We start from the raw sequence: 18,380 nt of genomic DNA on the forward strand, positions 1-18,380 counted from the left end.
AATTTACCATGAGACATGACACGGTTAGCGAGGATCCGGCTTGTTCCAGAATACTCTTCTCTGCAGCCTCCACACACACACACACACACACACACACATACACACACACGCACACCCTGTACACCTCCAGCCATCTCACCAGACAACTCAGTTTTCCCTCCACACAAATCTCACATTTCCTCGGGCTAAAAACAGTGAAGCGTTTCTCGTGCCTTCTTCTGGTGCTGTCGAATATCTCCCTCTGACGCCTTCTGGGTATACTCGGCAAAAATTCTCGATATATTCAATTTACGTTCTTCTTTGTTGTGAAGTCGTGGTTGGGTTACCGTACCGTCTTTCGTCCACTGCCTGGCATGAACCATCGTACATCTTCCTGTGTCTCTTCCTAGACGGCAGAGTTGACGGCTACTCCAGTCTGTCATGACATCTCATGTGTTCCAGCCACTCGATGTTACTTACCTCCACAGTTCATTCTCAGTTCTCTCCAGCTTACTGCTCTCAGCCTCGCTACCTGGGGACCATACGTGTGTGTGTGTGTGTGTGTGTGTGTGTGTGTGTGTGTGTGTGTGTGTGTGTGTGTGTGTACTGAATACTTTCGTCCTCTTTTAATCTCTCGGAGTAAAAGTGCCCATTACTACACTGCTCAGTACCTGGTGGGGTAACTGCTGTAATGCAATCTTTCCATCGAGCTCTGTAGATTCTTACGCTTTCTAAATCATGACCCTTACATCTTCAACATTTTCTTTCTTAATTCTTTTCTTCATCGACCCATGGAAGATGTCGCCATTACGCTTATGATCCATCTAGGAGTTATTTGCTCCACTCTTTTTTTTTGACCCGAGTTCCATCAAGTTCACTTTTGCCTACTTACATATATCATCGTCTTTCTTCATGTTTCCCATTTGTCATGTGATCTTATCCTTCCACTGCAAACCTTGAGACCTGTATTTCACCTTCCTATGTCTGATGTCAGTATCATAAACACTGCAGGAGGTTATACCACTCCTTGGGGCACACCAGGTAAAACATCGTCATCAGATAGACGCAGTTCCCTCAGTAACTTTTTTGAATCCACTGTTTTGCGGGCAATTCCTACGTCTATCAACCATGCTTATCTTTTGTTTCTGTTTCACTGCTGTACCAACAGACTCCCATAGCTCACTTTAGCAAAAGTCTTCGTAAGGTCGAGCAAAACAGCTTTAAACTCGTTCCTTGTTCCTTTGTTTCTGTCCTTATTCTCTGGCTCAATACCCATGATGGACTTCGTTGACACACCTGGTCTTCGTCAAATGTGTTTAGCATGTTCCTCAATCACCACTTCGAAGACTCTTCCTGTACGTGACCTTTGAATGACTGGTTTGTCATGTCTGGGCAGAAGCTTACATCACCCACCAAGTACTGGCGATACACACACCTCTATATACTCCCTCAAGACTCCTCCAGGCTCGGACTGCCTCTGTCTCAACGACTTCGTCCATTTTGCTATTTCCTCGGGCTAAAAACAGTGAAGCGTTTCTCGTGCCTTCTTCTGGTGCTGTCGAATATCTCCCTCTGACGCCTTCTGGGTATACTCGGCAAAAATTCTCGATATATTCAATTTACGTTCTTCTTTGTTGTGAAGTCGTGGTTGGGTTACCGTACCGTCTTTCGTCCACTGCCTGGCATGAACCATCGTACATCTTCCTGTGTCTCTTCCTAGACGGCAGAGTTGACGGCTACTCCAGTCTGTCATGACATCTCATGTGTTCCAGCCACTCGATGTTACTTACCTCCACAGTTCATTCTCAGTTCTCTCCAGCTTACTGCTCTCAGCCTCGCTACCTGGGGACCATACGTGTGTGTGTGTGTGTGTGTGTGTGTGTGTGTGTGTGTGTGTGTGTGTGTGTGTGTGTGTGTACTGAATACTTTCGTCCTCTTTTAATCTCTCGGAGTAAAAGTGCCCATTACTACACTGCTCAGTACCTGGTGGGGTAACTGCTGTAATGCAATCTTTCCATCGAGCTCTGTAGATTCTTACGCTTTCTAAATCATGACCCTTACATCTTCAACATTTTCTTTCTTAATTCTTTTCTTCATCGACCCATGGAAGATGTCGCCATTACGCTTATGATCCATCTAGGAGTTATTTGCTCCACTCTTTTTTTTTGACCCGAGTTCCATCAAGTTCACTTTTGCCTACTTACATATATCATCGTCTTTCTTCATGTTTCCCATTTGTCATGTGATCTTATCCTTCCACTGCAAACCTTGAGACCTGTATTTCACCTTCCTATGTCTGATGTCAGTATCATAAACACTGCAGGAGGTTATACCACTCCTTGGGGCACACCAGGTAAAACATCGTCATCAGATAGACGCAGTTCCCTCAGTAACTTTTTTGAATCCACTGTTTTGCGGGCAATTCCTACGTCTATCAACCATGCTTATCTTTTGTTTCTGTTTCACTGCTGTACCAACAGACTCCCATAGCTCACTTTAGCAAAAGTCTTCGTAAGGTCGAGCAAAACAGCTTTAAACTCGTTCCTTGTTCCTTTGTTTCTGTCCTTATTCTCTGGCTCAATACCCATGATGGACTTCGTTGACACACCTGGTCTTCGTCAAATGTGTTTAGCATGTTCCTCAATCACCACTTCGAAGACTCTTCCTGTACGTGACCTTTGAATGACTGGTTTGTCATGTCTGGGCAGAAGCTTACATCACCCACCAAGTACTGGCGATACACACACCTCTATATACTCCCTCAAGACTCCTCCAGGCTCGGACTGCCTCTGTCTCAACGACTTCGTCCATTTTGCTATTGCCATCTTTTTTTTCCACAGGGAACATACCTCGTCTTCCATATGTTGGCGGTGGTGAGTCTCCTCTAAGCGAGTGTACCGGTATGTCATTTACAGTGACCTCCACATCCGTGATGAACATTTTCGTCTGTGTGGCTCACTGCCTCGTCAGTAACATCTGCTGTAATGCATTACGCAGGTCTTAGTGGGGGTCATCTTCATATTTTTCTCCGGTTATACAATGTGTATCATACATTTTCTGTTCTTTGTTTTGTTCATGTACGAGAATATTATTCTGGGATTATTTTTCTGGCTACTGATTACTTTTTTCTTGATTCTCTGTTTGTTCTGTTCTATGTCATTTCATTCTCTCTTTGTCGGCATCTCTTTATTTTTGTTGTAGTTCTTCCCTCCTCTCTTTCCTTATCCATATCCTTCAATTTATTTTCTATTCTCCTCCTATATATATATATATATATATATATATATATATATATATATATATATATATATATATATATATATATATATATATATTAGTAACTTCATTTTACCATCACACCAAAGCTTTGAGCAACATTACATAATTCATTTTTCACAATTTCTTACAAAACTGTGTTGCATTGGTGGTGTATTCCAGTCTATCAATTCAAAAACATCCCAATCTGTATTTCCTCCTTAGTGTCTTAATATCAATATGAAACTCACAGAGGGAAACATGCAGTCACCATAATCGAAAAAGGAGTCCCAGGTGACGATACAGACCCGACCTAAAACTCCATTAAGACCCACTGGGAGATAAACACATAGGGACAAGCAAGGAAGAGACAGGAGGGGAGACTCTGCCTCGACCAGAACTCTTACCACCAATATCTTCTTCCCCCTCTGACCTGTGTGTAGGTGGCTGCTGGGCGGGCGACCCGGGAGGGTCTCACCCCTCCTAACCACTGACTGGGGAAACCCAGTTGAACAACAGCCATCGACTTCCTTCCAAGGGAAGACGAATATGGATATACAACCACAACCGAGATAAAAGATGATACTGGGTATATAGGTAAGGTCTTAATGAATGATAACATTTCTGCTTAACTTATCATGGCACCGAGATAACACATCATGACAATGAGACTTACTGCTCGTATCCCACTGGGAATAATGAATGAAGTGCCAATTACAATGGAATGAAGCACGATTGACATGACACACTAAACACATGGGAAGATCTAATCAGTGGCTTATGAATTTGGCATTACATACAGACAGAGACACAGACATCCCCCCACACTGTGATACAGAGAATCGCCACGGCTTAAAACACAAGGGATAAACACCGCTATGTTAAAACACAAGGGATAAACAGCCCTACGTTAAAACACAAGGGATAAACACCGCTATGTTAAAAATCCTCCTCTGTTGGTGTTGTTTTTGTCAATTAGAGCAGTGGCGCCCAGCGCGCTTCCCCCCCAGCGATCGTCTCCACGAAGTCGCCCCAGATGAGAGTGTGTGTGCCACACGATACATGCATCTACATACAGGTTCAACCCTTTATAACTACAACCACTGCTACAGGAAGTCTGTATTCCCCTCACTAAAGCTCCTCATCAAATTTCGTTTTCAAAAACACAAGTATTAATTACATCATTGTTATTATTATCATCATCATTACATTATTAGTGTTGTCATTATCATTATTATCATCATTATTCATTACTATCATTATTATGAATACTATTACTATTATCATTATCATTATCATTATTATCCTTAATATCATGTGGAAACTCTGAAAACTGAGACTACGGATTTCTTATCAAAATTTCTATTTCAAAACTGTCTCTTTCCAGCCAGAAAATTCCTACATAAATTAAAAAAAAAAAAAATTGGTATTAACACCAACGGAAGGTTTCCACATCCTGAATCCTGTACTCCAGTACCGGGAGGGGCCTGGATACAAAACACACTGCAATAGACTGTAGCTGGCGAGGCCCTTGTGATAATGGAGTGCTCGCGCGCGCCAACTGCCGCGCCGTTCTGACTGGCCGGGCAATTTTCAGGCGTGGGATGCGCTGGCTAAACATAGCGGGCGATCCCGCGGATTTATATATTGTCGGCGCGCCCTTCCTCCCTCCCTCACCCTGCCTCCCGGGCCTCGGGTAATGCAGGTGTGCCAGACGCGAAGACAAACACAGTCGGTAAACGCGGCAGGCGAGAGAACCGGCACCGCCGTGTTTGCTCTGGGCCCGCCATTAACACCTTGTACAATCCCGGCCCCAGTGACGTGTACTAAAGCCTGTAAATCGGGAGGAAAGTAATTCCAAGCTGGGCAAACAAGAGCCAACACCACCACCTCCATGGTATTCTTTCTCTGGGTAAATAGCCAGTCTTGGGTGTAAATAGACCAGAGCCCGGCCAAGAATGGTGGCCGGGGCTCCGGGGGGCGCCAACACGGACGCCCAACATTGCTAATTGAACGTGCCTCAGTTAATTTGCTTGCCCGCCCGGGGACCCATACTAACACCACTATACAATTTTCCTAAATTAAAATTTCACCCGGCTTCCTCTTCATTTATTAACGAAAGTTAAACTTTTTTCTCCCCCTCTCTCCCTCCCTCTACGAGAAGAAAAAAATCCAGTTTAGTTAGGTAGATGGCGCGTGCCCAAAATAAAATTAGAATTTTTAGTGGAAAACATTATCATTGTATTTTTATTCCCAATTAAAAGGCAAATTTATGACTGCAATGGGATAACACAGTAAACATATTACTCAATATATCCAAGTGACTTTACGATACACTGTACAAGAATACGTCATCAACCTCAACACTAAACAATAACGCTTGTAAATCTAGAAGACACGAGGGTCAACACTTGTAGCCAGACGCCAACGTACTTGTACAGGTGGAACGGAACGCCATCTTCATCCCTCACACTCACCGCTACCTACTGCTGGCGCCCTCACCACACACCATTTTCCGAGGTCCAGACGTCACGACCATCAACATGACTCCTCCCCCTCCCTTCCCCACACATGTCCGTCAGATGACGAGCCAGTGCATTATCGTCCACGGTCAACCACCGACTACAGGACGACCATCACCACCTTCTACAGCGACGCCTCCAACACCATCCTACCACCACCGTACATGCGGGAGGGGCACGGGAAGGCTGGCAGATGGCATGTACGCAGATGGAGAGATGATGGGCGTCACTCCAGACCAATGCAAATGGAGAATACAGACAGAGACTCAGCGAGACTATCAGGGAGAAACAGGAGACACATGAGGACATAGTGATGATATAGGGAGGGTGAGATCTGAGGATAACACCACGTAGGGAAGGTGGGTATAACACAGCGGTCATCACTATCAGCGATATCCTTATGGTAGGAACCCAGCCATATACCGTACCTTCCTACTGCCAACCACACATTACCACTTCCTCACTCGCTTACAAAAGTTCCCACTTGCCTCAACACCTTCCAGATAAACACCATATTAATGTCATACACGCCTCAATGCCCCACTCCCCCCAAACACACACACACACGCATGCATGAATATGTACACACGCCTCAACGCGCCTACACAGGCCTCACAGGGGAGGGAGGCAGCGTGTATAGCGGTGCTTGTAGCGGGGACATAATGTGGTTGGGCCAGAATACCTGCTGCACGGCACCCATTATCTCAACACTACGCGCTGCCCAAATACCCTAACTCGTTTCCAACCTCCAAATATTGTGGTCAAATGCGAGAGCAAACACACACCTCTTTCCTCCTCAACATATATCATTCTTCAGGCTAGGGGAGAAAGAATACTGCCCATGTACTTCCTGTGTGCCGCAGAGGGGCGGGTGCGGGTGGCTGGAAGTCCTCCCTTCCTGTATTACTTAATAAAAGAAGGAACAGAGCAAAGAACCAAGTGAGGAATTTTACCTCTAAGGCTCTGCCATCTGTTCTTGATGATACATCGCTCATGCGGGAAAACGGCAAGTATGTATGTATATATATATATATATATATATATATATATATATATATATATATATATATATATATATATATATATATATATATATATATATTTCTTTTTTTTTTTTTGCTTTGTCGCTGTCTCCTTTTATCTTTTCTTTCATACTATTCGCCATCTCCCGCGTTAGCGAGGTAGCGCTAAGAACAGAGGACTGGGCCTTTGAGGGAATATCCTCACCTGGCCCCCTTCTCTGTTCCTTCTTTTGGAAAAATAAAAAAACGAGAGGGGAGGATTTCCAGCCCCTCGCTCCCTTCCCTTCGCCTTCTACGACAAGCAGGGAATACGTGGGAAGTATTCTTTCTCCCCTATCCCCAGGGATAATATATATATATATATATATATATATATATATATATATATATATATATATATATATATATATATATATATATATATATATATATATATCCATCGTCAGTATCCTTGACATATAGTTATTTCCAGCAGCAACAAAACCAGTGTCATATCTCCAGACCACAAGACAACCAACCCCGACGTACAAATATGTACAGACCAAAGCTGACCCTCGCCTCACATCACCACCAGGTCCTCCCTCCACCGATAGATACAGCCAGGACGAACCATACACACGACTAGAGCACCTGAGAAGCACTGGACCACCGCCATTACAACGGCTGACGTTAACAAGACCTTCCTGACGTTGCAGTGCCTGCCTCACGGACGCTTCCTGACACTGCAGTGCCTCACGAACGAACACTTCCTGACACTGCAGTGCCTCACGGACGGTTCCTGACACTGCAAAGCCTCTTGGACGCTTCCTGACACTGCAGTGCCTCACGGACGCTTCCTGACACTGCAGTGCCTCAAGAACGAACGCTTCCTGGCACTGCAGTGCCTCACGGACGCTTCCTGACACTGCAGTGCCTCACGGACGCTTCCTGACACTGCAGTGCCTCACGGACGAACGCTTCCTGACACTGCAGTGCCTCACGGACGCTTCCTGACACTGCAGTGCCTCACGAACGAACACTTCCTGACACTGCAGTGCCTCACGGACGCTTCCTGACACTGCAGTGCCTCACGGAGGGTTCCTGACACTGCAGTGCCTCACGAACGAACACTTCCTGACACTGCAGTGCCTCCCGGACGCTCCCTGACATTGTAAAGCCTCTTGGACGCTTCCTGACACTGCAGCGCCTCACGAACGGACGCTTCCTGACGTTGCAGGGTGTCAGGTGCTCCCCACCTGCCTTCAATGCCACCATGACTGACCACAATAACATCATCATCTCACACGGTACTGGAATGTTCTATTGGTTTATCCTGGAATTTCTGGAAAGTTGTGATGATCTATCCTGGAATTTCTGGAAAGTTGTGATGATCTATCCTGGAAGTTCTGGAATGTTGTGATGATCTATTCTGGAAGTTCTGGAATGTTGTGATGATCTATCCTGGAAGTTCTGGAATGTTGTGATGATCTATCCTGGAAGTTCTGGAATGTTGTGATGATCTATCCTGGAAGTTCTGGAATGTTGTGATGATCTATCCTGGAAGTTCTGGAATGTTGTGATGATCTATCCTGGAAGTTCTGGAATGTTGTGATGATCTATCCTGGAAGTTCTGGAATGTTGTGATGATCTATCCTGGAAGTTCTGGAATGTTGTGATGATCTATCCTGGAAGTTCTGGAACGTTGTGATGATCTATCCTGGAAGTTCTGGAATGTTGTGATGATCTATCCTGGAATACTTCGGACCGTTCTTCAAAATGATTCTGGAATACTGTTATAATCCATTCTAGAACATTCTGCAATCTTGTACTCATCTGGAATGTCGCAGATTTTTTTGTGAAACATTTTTGGAATGCAGTACGGAGGGGCATTCTGGAACATTCTGGAATGCAGTACTGAATGGCAGTCTGGAACATTCTGGAACGCAGCACTGAATGACATTCTGGAACGCAGAACGGAAAGGCATTCTGGAACACTCTGGAATGCAGAGCTCAAAAAGGCATTCTGGAATGCAGTCGTGAAAGGCAGTCTGGAACATTCTGGAATGCTAAACCACACAGTCTTCCCAACAACTCATCTAGAGAGAAATTCAGTCATCTATTTTCTTCGTTTAAAAAACAAAAAAATAAACAGTTTGTTTCAAGAAGAGGAAACGTATAACGAGTTTCGTACAATTAACGCGATTTCTTTTTCCTCAATAAATAACTCCCAGACTTGACTCTTTAACACTTAACTTTTTTTTGCCTTCCAGTCTGAAATTAGATTTACGCCTGGTGAATTTATTCTGTTTACACATCGGAGCCTTAAGTTCCAACGGGCGAGCCGATATAACGAGTTATCGGCCCGGGCCACCACGACCCGATTTAAATACTTTATGGGGATCAAAGTCAGACCCGAGGTTGTTTATGTGAGGGGCGTGTGAGACCCAGGGAGGCACGCGCGTAAACAAGGGGACCTAGTGGCGTTCATATGTAAACAAGGGGACCCCAAAGGGATCCTCACATGTAAACAAAAGGATCAGAGACAGGCCTGAGGTTGTTTGTTTGTTGGGAGAAGTGACCCTGAGGAAGCAAGCACGTAAACAAGGGGACCTAGGAACGCTTAATTGTAAACGAGAAAGCGGGCCCAAGGACACTCATACGCAAACAAGAGGACCCAAGAACGGTCCCATGTAAATAAGAGGACCCACGGACGCTCACATATAAACAAGGGCACCCACGGACGCTCACATGCAAACAAGGGGACCCACGGACGCTCACATATAAACAAGAGGACCCACGGACGCTCACATATAAACAAGGGCACCCACGGACGCTCACATGCAAACAAGGGGACCCACGGACGCTCACATATAAACAAGAGGACCCACGGACGCTCACATGTAAACAAGGGGGCCCACGGACGCTCACATGTAAACAAGGGGACCCACGGACGCTCACATATAAACAAGAGGACCCACGGACGCGCACATGTAAACATGGGGATTCAAAACAGTTAATGAACATAGAAATGAGAATATATGAGGGAAATATAGGATTATAAAGGGGAGATACTGAACATATGAGCAAGATATAGGAAATATGAGAGGGAGAGATATAAGCAACATTTAGCATATGTGAGAGGGATACAGTTTGTGTGAGGGACATGCAGGGTACAGGAAGCAGATACAGGATACAAGAGGTACAGAATATATGAGCGACATATAGGATATACGAAGGGGATACGAAATACAAGATAGGATGGTGATGATATACATTCACACGTTAAGAGAAGAAAACAGAAGGTTTGTATGTTAACAAATGGCGTCCTAGCTCCGTCTCTTCGATGTATATCAACTGACTTATATTTCCCTCTTGTGTCTCCCTTGAGGATGTGATTATTACACGAAAGTGCACTTGGGAACTTATCGTGTTTCATTTTACCCGTGGACTCATAGGAATATCTTGATCACGTGCAAAATTGTGATCCTTTCCAATATATATATATATGTATATATATATATATATATATATATATATATATATATATATATATATATATATATATATATATATATATATATTATGCAATCTAATGAGAGAGGGACCTAATTCCGTATTTATCAGGCCCATGCCATGCCAATCATAATCCATCATTACAGTCCAACAATAAACGGTTTAATCATATTACAATTTCCAGAGCATTATGATAAAAATATTATGGATAAAAGCAAGCATCTATTCAACACAATTAATACCCAAATATTCACCAATAGTCGAGTGACAGGAAAAATCCTTTCAACAGAGGAATAAATGCTTACATATTTCCATTAGTATTTCAGTCAGAAAATGTATATATATATATTGTCCTAAATATGCAAATCTTTTAACATGTGTCTATCAGAATCAATATTTGCATATGATCATACTTATGCAAATGAAGGCATAAACTGCTTAAAGTTGCTATATCAAAGGATCACTACAGGTGATTAAACATATGTGTCATATAAATAAATAGATCGTAAAGAACAATTGTGAACTTCACTCACCAGGTCAAGCAGTGTCACTTGGAGAGGTCCCTGAAAAGATATATATGCATTTCAGTATGAATATGTGGATTGTTGTGGTTCTGGATTTATACATACATATAGGCTTGAGTACGACGATACGACCCTTGGATACGATAGCCTGGCCATTGCTCTGACCCTTAATAGGTCCGTTCAAAGACCAGGTCATCGTAGATAAGGGTCGCACCGCCGTGGCCGATGGTCGCACTGTCGTAAAGTCGGTGGTCGTAACGTAAGGAATCACCCCCCTCCCCCCATAAGGCCATTACAGATCTAACACCCATCACGTCTGGTCAAAGTGTACCTGGATCCCAATCCTCCATCACTCTGCCACCTGGATTCCTGATCACTTAAAAGATACACACAAACCCCTGTGGTGACTGTCTTCATCCATGTCGTCATGCAACCTGATCACCAATGGTACTAGCGAGAGTCATGAACGTATACAGCCTACCAATCCTGCCTCACAGCACTAACCTCTCATCCCCTGGCAGTACTCCATGGAGCCACAATGCTCTAAAGAATAGAAGAAAAGACTCTAGTGACACTTACTTGATTAACTCTTTTTAAGGTACAAAACACATGCGTATTCCCATGACATCTCCTAACAATATAACTTTAAGGTCTGACTAGATTTTCGGCCACTAAGAAACACACAACAAAAAACTCGTCTAGATTCTTAATAAATCTCTTAACTCCAGGTAACAGAACCATGATTCTACTGCTTCTTACTAGATCCTCTCAGAAACAAAATGCGGACGAGTGAGTCTCACTCGGTCACCTTCCGACGAACTCTGGGAAACAGACACCTGACTCCTCATCCTTACTGGATCCACGACAAGTGTCTCTACGAATGTTTACTAAATCTTTAAACACCAGATTCAAAATTCATCGCCTCAGTTGCCAACGGCAAAGAGTTGACAACGAGTTAAATAACTAGATCCTAATTTCACATAAAGGGAGAGGAAGGGGGGGTTAGAAGGTCTGGAGGAATCGCATCTTTTCGTTTCTGGAAGGTGTGAGTGTTCCAGTTTATCTTTTCTGGAAAGTCTTGAAAGCGTCTACTCTGTCATCTCTGGAGCGCCTGTGGCCCATATTGTCATTTCTGGAAAGCGTCTATAAAGCGTTTCATCAATTCTTACACGTCATGTCTGGAAACCTTGCGACCTGATGTCGCTGAAATGCCTAAAAGTGTCCGGTTCTGTTGCCTCTCGAAGAACGTCTGAAATTCATCTCATTTTGTCGTCCCTGGAGCATCTGGAGTCTTCCATCATGTCCCCTCTGTCAGGACTGGAAGTGTCCCATTTCCTTTCCTCCGGAAGCGCTGGAAAAGTCCCATTCCCTTGTCTTAAAAGTGTCCCATTCCGTTGTCTTAAAAGTGTCCCATTCCGTCTCTGGAAGCGTTCCATCTTGTCTTGTCTGGAAATGTCCCATTCTGTGTCCCTTAACCAGAAGGTGGCCGAGATGGGGAATATTGACTAGAAGGAAGGTAAGCCCACACCTCATTATAACTTGGGGAATGAGTTTTAAAGGCGGCATCACAGGGATTCAGGAGCAGTGTCGCCTCCCCCTTGGAAAAGTTGCTACTCCGCCAACTTTTTACTGAGGACTTTGTTGGAGTTGGGAACCTGAGAAAAGGAGCAACACCTCTCCCTCCTCTCTCTCTCTCTCTCTCTCTCTCTCTCTCTCTCTCTCTCTCTCTCTCTCTCTCTCTCTCTCTCTCTATCGCCTTCCTTGTCTGGTGTTGGTGGTGTTGCTGTGCTATGACAATCTGCCGTAATGTAGTGCTCTGCTGTGCTGTGTGATGCTGGTATATATCCTACCACACTATGTACCTACCCATCGTGTGCCTCTATTAGGTATGGCTTCTCTCTCTCTCTCTCTCTCTCTCTCTCTCTCTCTCTCTCTCTCTCTCTCTCTCTCTCTCTCTCTCTCTCTCCTTCACTACAACGTCTTGCTTCACACTATCACCCACCTAATCTGTCTCCTTTCCCAAAGCAGTGGGACACACTGTCCCGCTCACTATACATTGAGCCAGTACCCTTCCCTGTCTGAGGGACGACCACTGACGGTGAGCTGGGATTTCTGCCGATAGGTCCTGGGTGCCTTCGTCGGTTCCCCTTAGCCTGAGTGCCCACCACCGCCCCACTTCGTTCCAGCCCCTCCCCTGGGCGCGGCAGATGCAACCAAGTCTCAGAAACAAAGCGTCGTCGACGATGCAATTTGCACTTTGCATAGGAAGAGGCGGGGCGCACACAGGTCGAAAAGTGAGGATATGAAGCTCTGGTGGAGCGAGTGAAAAATACCGCCCTGTTCCAGCCCTAAAGAAAGGGGCCCTAATGACGACTAACTGGCCGGGAGTAGTTAGCATCGTCTGCTGGAAGGTCGTCCCAAGGCTCTGGGAAGGTAGTGGAGGCGCCTGGAAGGCTGGATGTCCTGGAAATCTGAGAAAGCTTCTTGGGGAGCGAGGTGTTCAGCCTCAGGCCCGGATGTGTAGGTTATGCCTGCGATACCAGTGGTGCAGATGGACTCAAGATTTTCTGTTTATATTGTTTGTGATGAAACAGAGGCGGCGATACGGGTCCTGGTTACCAATGAGACACGTACGTACGTACGCACGTGTGTGTGTGTGTGTGTGTGTGTGTGTGTGTGTGTGTGTAACTACAAGGTTAACGACGATGTGATCCGTGTGTGAGGCGGCGCCGTTAGACAGGCAACAGGTCTGTCCTTCCAGTAAAGTTGAGCGGTTGACAGCAACACGGGAAGTGGGCTGGCTGGGGAGTGATCAGTCAATGTAGCTGGCGGTAGTCACCTCGGGAGCCACCTGTGTCAAGTGGGACTTTCTCAGGGGTAGTTGAGGCCATGGCGTGGCGGGGACGGGGTTCTGGAAGAGGTGGGCGTGGCGGGAGTTAATAACCCAACAGTGTAACCTCAAGAAAGACGACTCCGGTGACCTGTGGAGGTGATAACCAACTACGGGGGGTGTCAAGTTCCCCCCAAGCACAGGTGACTGCCTGTTCTTTCTATGTGACCCACGCATAAATTAGCTGCATCCAGTCCGCAAGTCCGCAAATACACACACACACACACACATACACACACACACACACACCTCCTCACACGTCACATCTGAAAACTTAACTCAAACGACCAGTTATTCTAAACTGCAGATATTCCCTGGAGATATAGTGTCGTGGCCTTTGACCTGACCTCTCGGAAGTACCGTCGTGCTAAATCAGTTACAGTTCAGGTACCGTGTTCTGCAGCCTGGCTACAGCAGCGTCCTCTGAAACCCACCCGGATATTACCAGGACTCTGTAAACATCGTAACTTGCACTAACTCTCGTGAGACCCCCTCGGGGCTCGCCTTTCATTAGTTAGGACGAAGGGGGGAAAAAAAATAAAAGGGGAGGATTCTTATTGGTTAGCCACGGCTTATATCGCGATTCTGATTGGTTACTGGTAAGACAAATAGAGGAGGGGGAATCTTATAGGGTGGCGATGTGAGGAGAGGAGGAAGTGTCAGATTGCCTGCGTCTATCAAAACTTGGTCTCAAGAGGGAGTGTACGATGTTAGTTAATTATGGAAGTTGGCGGACGCCTCCTCCTGTTGCGCTCACCTCTCTCTCTCTCTCCCCCCCCCCTCTCTCTCTCTCTCTCTCTCTCTCTCTCTCTCTCTCTCTCTCTCTCTCTCTCTCTCTCTTAGCGTCAAGGCCAGATCACCACGCGTGGACCATGAGTCTCCGTGGTCTGTGTATCTATGCAACTCTATGTAAATCTCTTTCCCTCATATATAAAACATACATATATTTAACGACACCTGACCCTAACTACTTCAGATTTCCCCAGCCTTTGCCTACTGTAAATGGCTGACATACTACATACCCTGTTATCAGACGTTATTGTTCATACTGTAGAGTAACTTTGTGTACAATTCGTTCAGTGTTGCCCAGCCTCTGACAGCAACTCACTTATCACGTAACTTCTCATCTAACTCAATCACCGAGGCCCAGGTCCCCCCTGGCTGGACCTTTACTGCACTCTTGCATCCACTGCTGCGCCACCGTCCACGTGATCTGCGCCAGTGACCATTAGAGTCGCCGCTCCTGCCGTAAAAAATCTAAATCAAAATTTCAAAGTCGCATGAGGTCAGACACGAGAGCCAGCCAGACTGTGTGTGTGTGTGTGTGTGTGTGTGTGTGTGTGTGTGTGTGTGTGTGTATGGAGGGGTGAGAGGGGGGCGAAGACCATCTGAGAACTTCACTACTTATGGTAATGTTATTGGCCCTCAGGGAACACCTCCACACCAGCAATTACAACCTCCTCCACAATCACACGTTAAACCCCCTCCACAATCACACCTTAACGACCACTTCTTTTATTCCCCCCAACCCCCACCCACCTCAACCCTGAGACATAGAGAGGTTCGTTCAATAACGGTCTGACGATGGATCATGTACTGTAGGTAGTGGTGTACAGGTAGATCCATTGAAGTTACGTAGATATGGAGTGTTTGGTAGGGGCATAGGTAGATATGGCGTGTTTGGTAGAGGCACAGGTAGATATGGCGTGTTTGGTAGAGGCATAGGTGGACATGGCGTGTTTGGTAGGGGCATAGGGTGGATATGGTGTGTTTGATAGAGGCATAGGTAGTCATGGCGTGTTTGACAGAGGCATAGGTAGATATGGTGTGTTTGGTAGAGGCATAGGTAGATATTGCGTGTTTTCAAGTGACATGGGTAAATGTGGCGGGTTGTGATATAGGTAGATATGGCGCATTGTCCAGTTATCAAGCAAACTGGCGGGTTTTCATTCAGTACATGAGTTCCGTCAATGAGAGTAGCGTAGCGTAATGTGCGATCTCACAGGGTTTATATACATGCTGGAAAGTCAAAATCAAACCCTTCTCAAAGCTGTTCAGGGCCAGTAGCACCATGTCTCACACCTATTATGTAGGCGTTCACTTACGTAGAGCAAAGTGATAAGCACCGCCAATCATATAGCAAGGTGAAGGTATACTAACATTCTATTTTCTCGTAGAGACTAGTGAAAGGAATCTGGTTTAACAAGATCCGCTTGTAATCTTAGGAGGAAGGGTCTTACGTCACTAATCCGAACGGAAAACTGTTGAAATAAGTACGTATACATCACCATTCTTAAACAGGCTTATTAACTGGTAAGTAACATCATTAAACTGTCTAAACGAATGTGATTTATATCTATTGATAGTCTTCGTCTTCGCAATCTATTTTGCATTTCTTTAATATTTACAATCTAGTTGTATGTACAGCAAGGTCCTGATGTCAGGCGGTAGTCACTAGTGGAGGTTGGTGGGTGTGGGGTGGTGTGGGTTAGCGTGGGACGGTGGTGCATGTTGTGGGGTTGGTGGGTGTGGGGTGGTGGAGGCCAGCGTGGGACGGTGGTGCATGTTGTGGGGTTGGTGGGTGTGTGGGATGGTGGAGGCCAGCGTGGGACGGTGGTGCATGTTGTGGGGTTGGTGGGTGTGGGGTGGTGGAGGCCAGCGTGGGACGGTGGTGCATGTTGTGGGGTTGGTGGGTGTGTGGGATGGTGGAGGCCAGCGTGGGACGGTGGTGCATGTTGTGGGGTTGGTGGGTGTGTGGGGTGGTGGGGGCCAGCGTGGGACGGTGGTGTATGTTGTGGGGTTGGTGGGTGTGTGGGATGGTGGAGGCCAGCGTGGGACGGTGGTGCATGTTGTGGGGTTGGTGGGTGTGTGGGATGGTGGAGGCCAGCGTGGGACGATGGTGCATGTTGTGGGGTTGGTGGGTGTGTGGGGTGGTGGAGGCCAGCGTGGGACGGTGGTGCATGTTGTGGGGTTGGTGGGTGTGTGGGGTGGTGGAGGCCAGCGTGGGACGGTGGTGCATGTTGTGGGGTTGGTGGGTGTGTGGGATGGTGGAGGCCAGCGTGGGACGGTGGTGCATGTTGTGGGGTTGGTGGGTGTGTGGGGTGGTGGGGGCCAGCGTGGGACGGTGGTGTATGTTGTGGGGTTGGTGGGTGTGTGGGATGGTGGAGGCCAGCGTGGGACGGTGGTGCATGTTGTGGGGTTGGTGGGTGTGTGGGATGGTGGAGGCCAGCGTGGGACGGTGGTGTATGTTGTGGGGTTGGTGGGTGTGTGGGGTGGTGGAGGCCAGCGTGGGACGGTGGTGTATGTTGTGGGGTTGGTGGGTGTGTGGGATGGTGGAGGCCAGCGTGGGACGGTGGTGCATGTTGTGGGGTTGGTGGGTGTGTGGGGTGGTGGGGGCCAGCGTGGGACGGTGGTGCATGTTGTGGGGTTGGTGGGTGTGTGGGGTGGTGGGGGCCAGCGTGGGACGGTGGTGCATGTTGTGGGGTTGGCGAGGTGGTGTAGGGCCGGGTGGGGTTGTCCCTAGTGGTAACCCCTGGCTGGCGCCACTGGCTAATTACCCCGCCAACTTGTGAGCAACTTGACCAGCCGACCCGGAGCCTGGCTGCCTTGGGCCTCACTCCCGTTACTGAACCTCTCGATACTGTGTCACTCGGCCGATCCCGTTACTCCGCATCGTTCGTCGTAACACCCGACTGTGTCACACTGCCTCTAGCCTGACCCCCGTTATAACCACCCTGGGTGGCGTGCCTCTCACACTAACCCCGGTATATGGACTGATGTCATTATTGCTCCCTCTGTTAATGAGATTTTCTGTAATTAAAACTTCTAAAGATAAATTTCTATCATCAATTAACTACATATGAGATGACCTTTTATATATAATTTTTGGATTTCCGGGTATATGAATATCATGGTCATTCAGTGCCTCCCCCCACCCCCCACCCTCTCCTAGTATAGTGCAATTAACTTAATCAAATACTTCAATAACGATCACAATACTTCAATAATATTCACATAATAAGAAAAAAAATCTATCAATATATATATATATATATATATATATATATATATATATATATATATATATATATATATATATATATATATATCATGGCCCAATATACCCTCTCCAGAAAAGACAGCAACGTTCGACCCTCGTACAAAAGATGAGCAGTGATGCAAGATGGTCTGGGGACACGAGATGATGGTCAGGTAGTGTGCCTCACACACAGGGTGGGCGTCATCCTACCATGAACCACAGGAGAAAAGCCGTCACACACACACACACACACAAACCCTTACCTCAACGTAAGTGTGAATACCGCCTCTCCTTTCGTGCGTGCTCGCTATTTCCCGCGTGAGCCTGGTAGCGTCAGGAATGAGCGAACGAGCCTCACGGGGTGGACCTCCACGCTGGGCCCCTTCAGGAGGTCCTAGTCTCTGGTCGCCGAGCAAGGTCCTCAATCCAGGACAGACCTTGAATATAGTACAACAAGGGAGTAATTAAGAGTAAAGAAACAAGAGGAAAATGTTTCAATTCTATTCACACTTTTGTCACTTAAAAACATGTCTACCTTGTCCACACTACACTAATCCATTTGGTGAACCGCAATTCTAAAATATCAAAATTCTATTCTAATATCTAACATCTAAAAATGTACCTTGTCCACAATACACTATTCCATTTGGTGAACCG

At 46.3% G+C, this 18,380-nt stretch overlaps 1 protein-coding gene across 1 annotated transcript in view; it reads right to left on the reverse strand.

Annotated features, from left to right (window-relative positions):
• The window catches only part of LOC139746349 (frizzled-5-like), a 98,478-nt gene extending 80,342 nt beyond the window's left edge, over window positions 1–18,136 (reverse strand). Inside the window, exons 1-2 of the mRNA XM_071657524.1 lie at window positions 17,987–18,136; window positions 10,804–10,833 (exon numbers count right to left, since the gene is read on the reverse strand). The gene's annotated coding sequence lies outside the window, so the exon portion shown is untranslated. The remainder of the gene's footprint in view (window positions 1–10,803; window positions 10,834–17,986) is intronic.
• Between the last annotated feature and the right edge of the window lie 244 nt (window positions 18,137–18,380).

The sequence above is a fragment of the Panulirus ornatus genome, chromosome 64 (assembly GCF_036320965.1).
Source record: "Panulirus ornatus isolate Po-2019 chromosome 64, ASM3632096v1, whole genome shotgun sequence".
Lineage (NCBI taxonomy): Eukaryota > Metazoa > Arthropoda > Malacostraca > Decapoda > Palinuridae > Panulirus > Panulirus ornatus.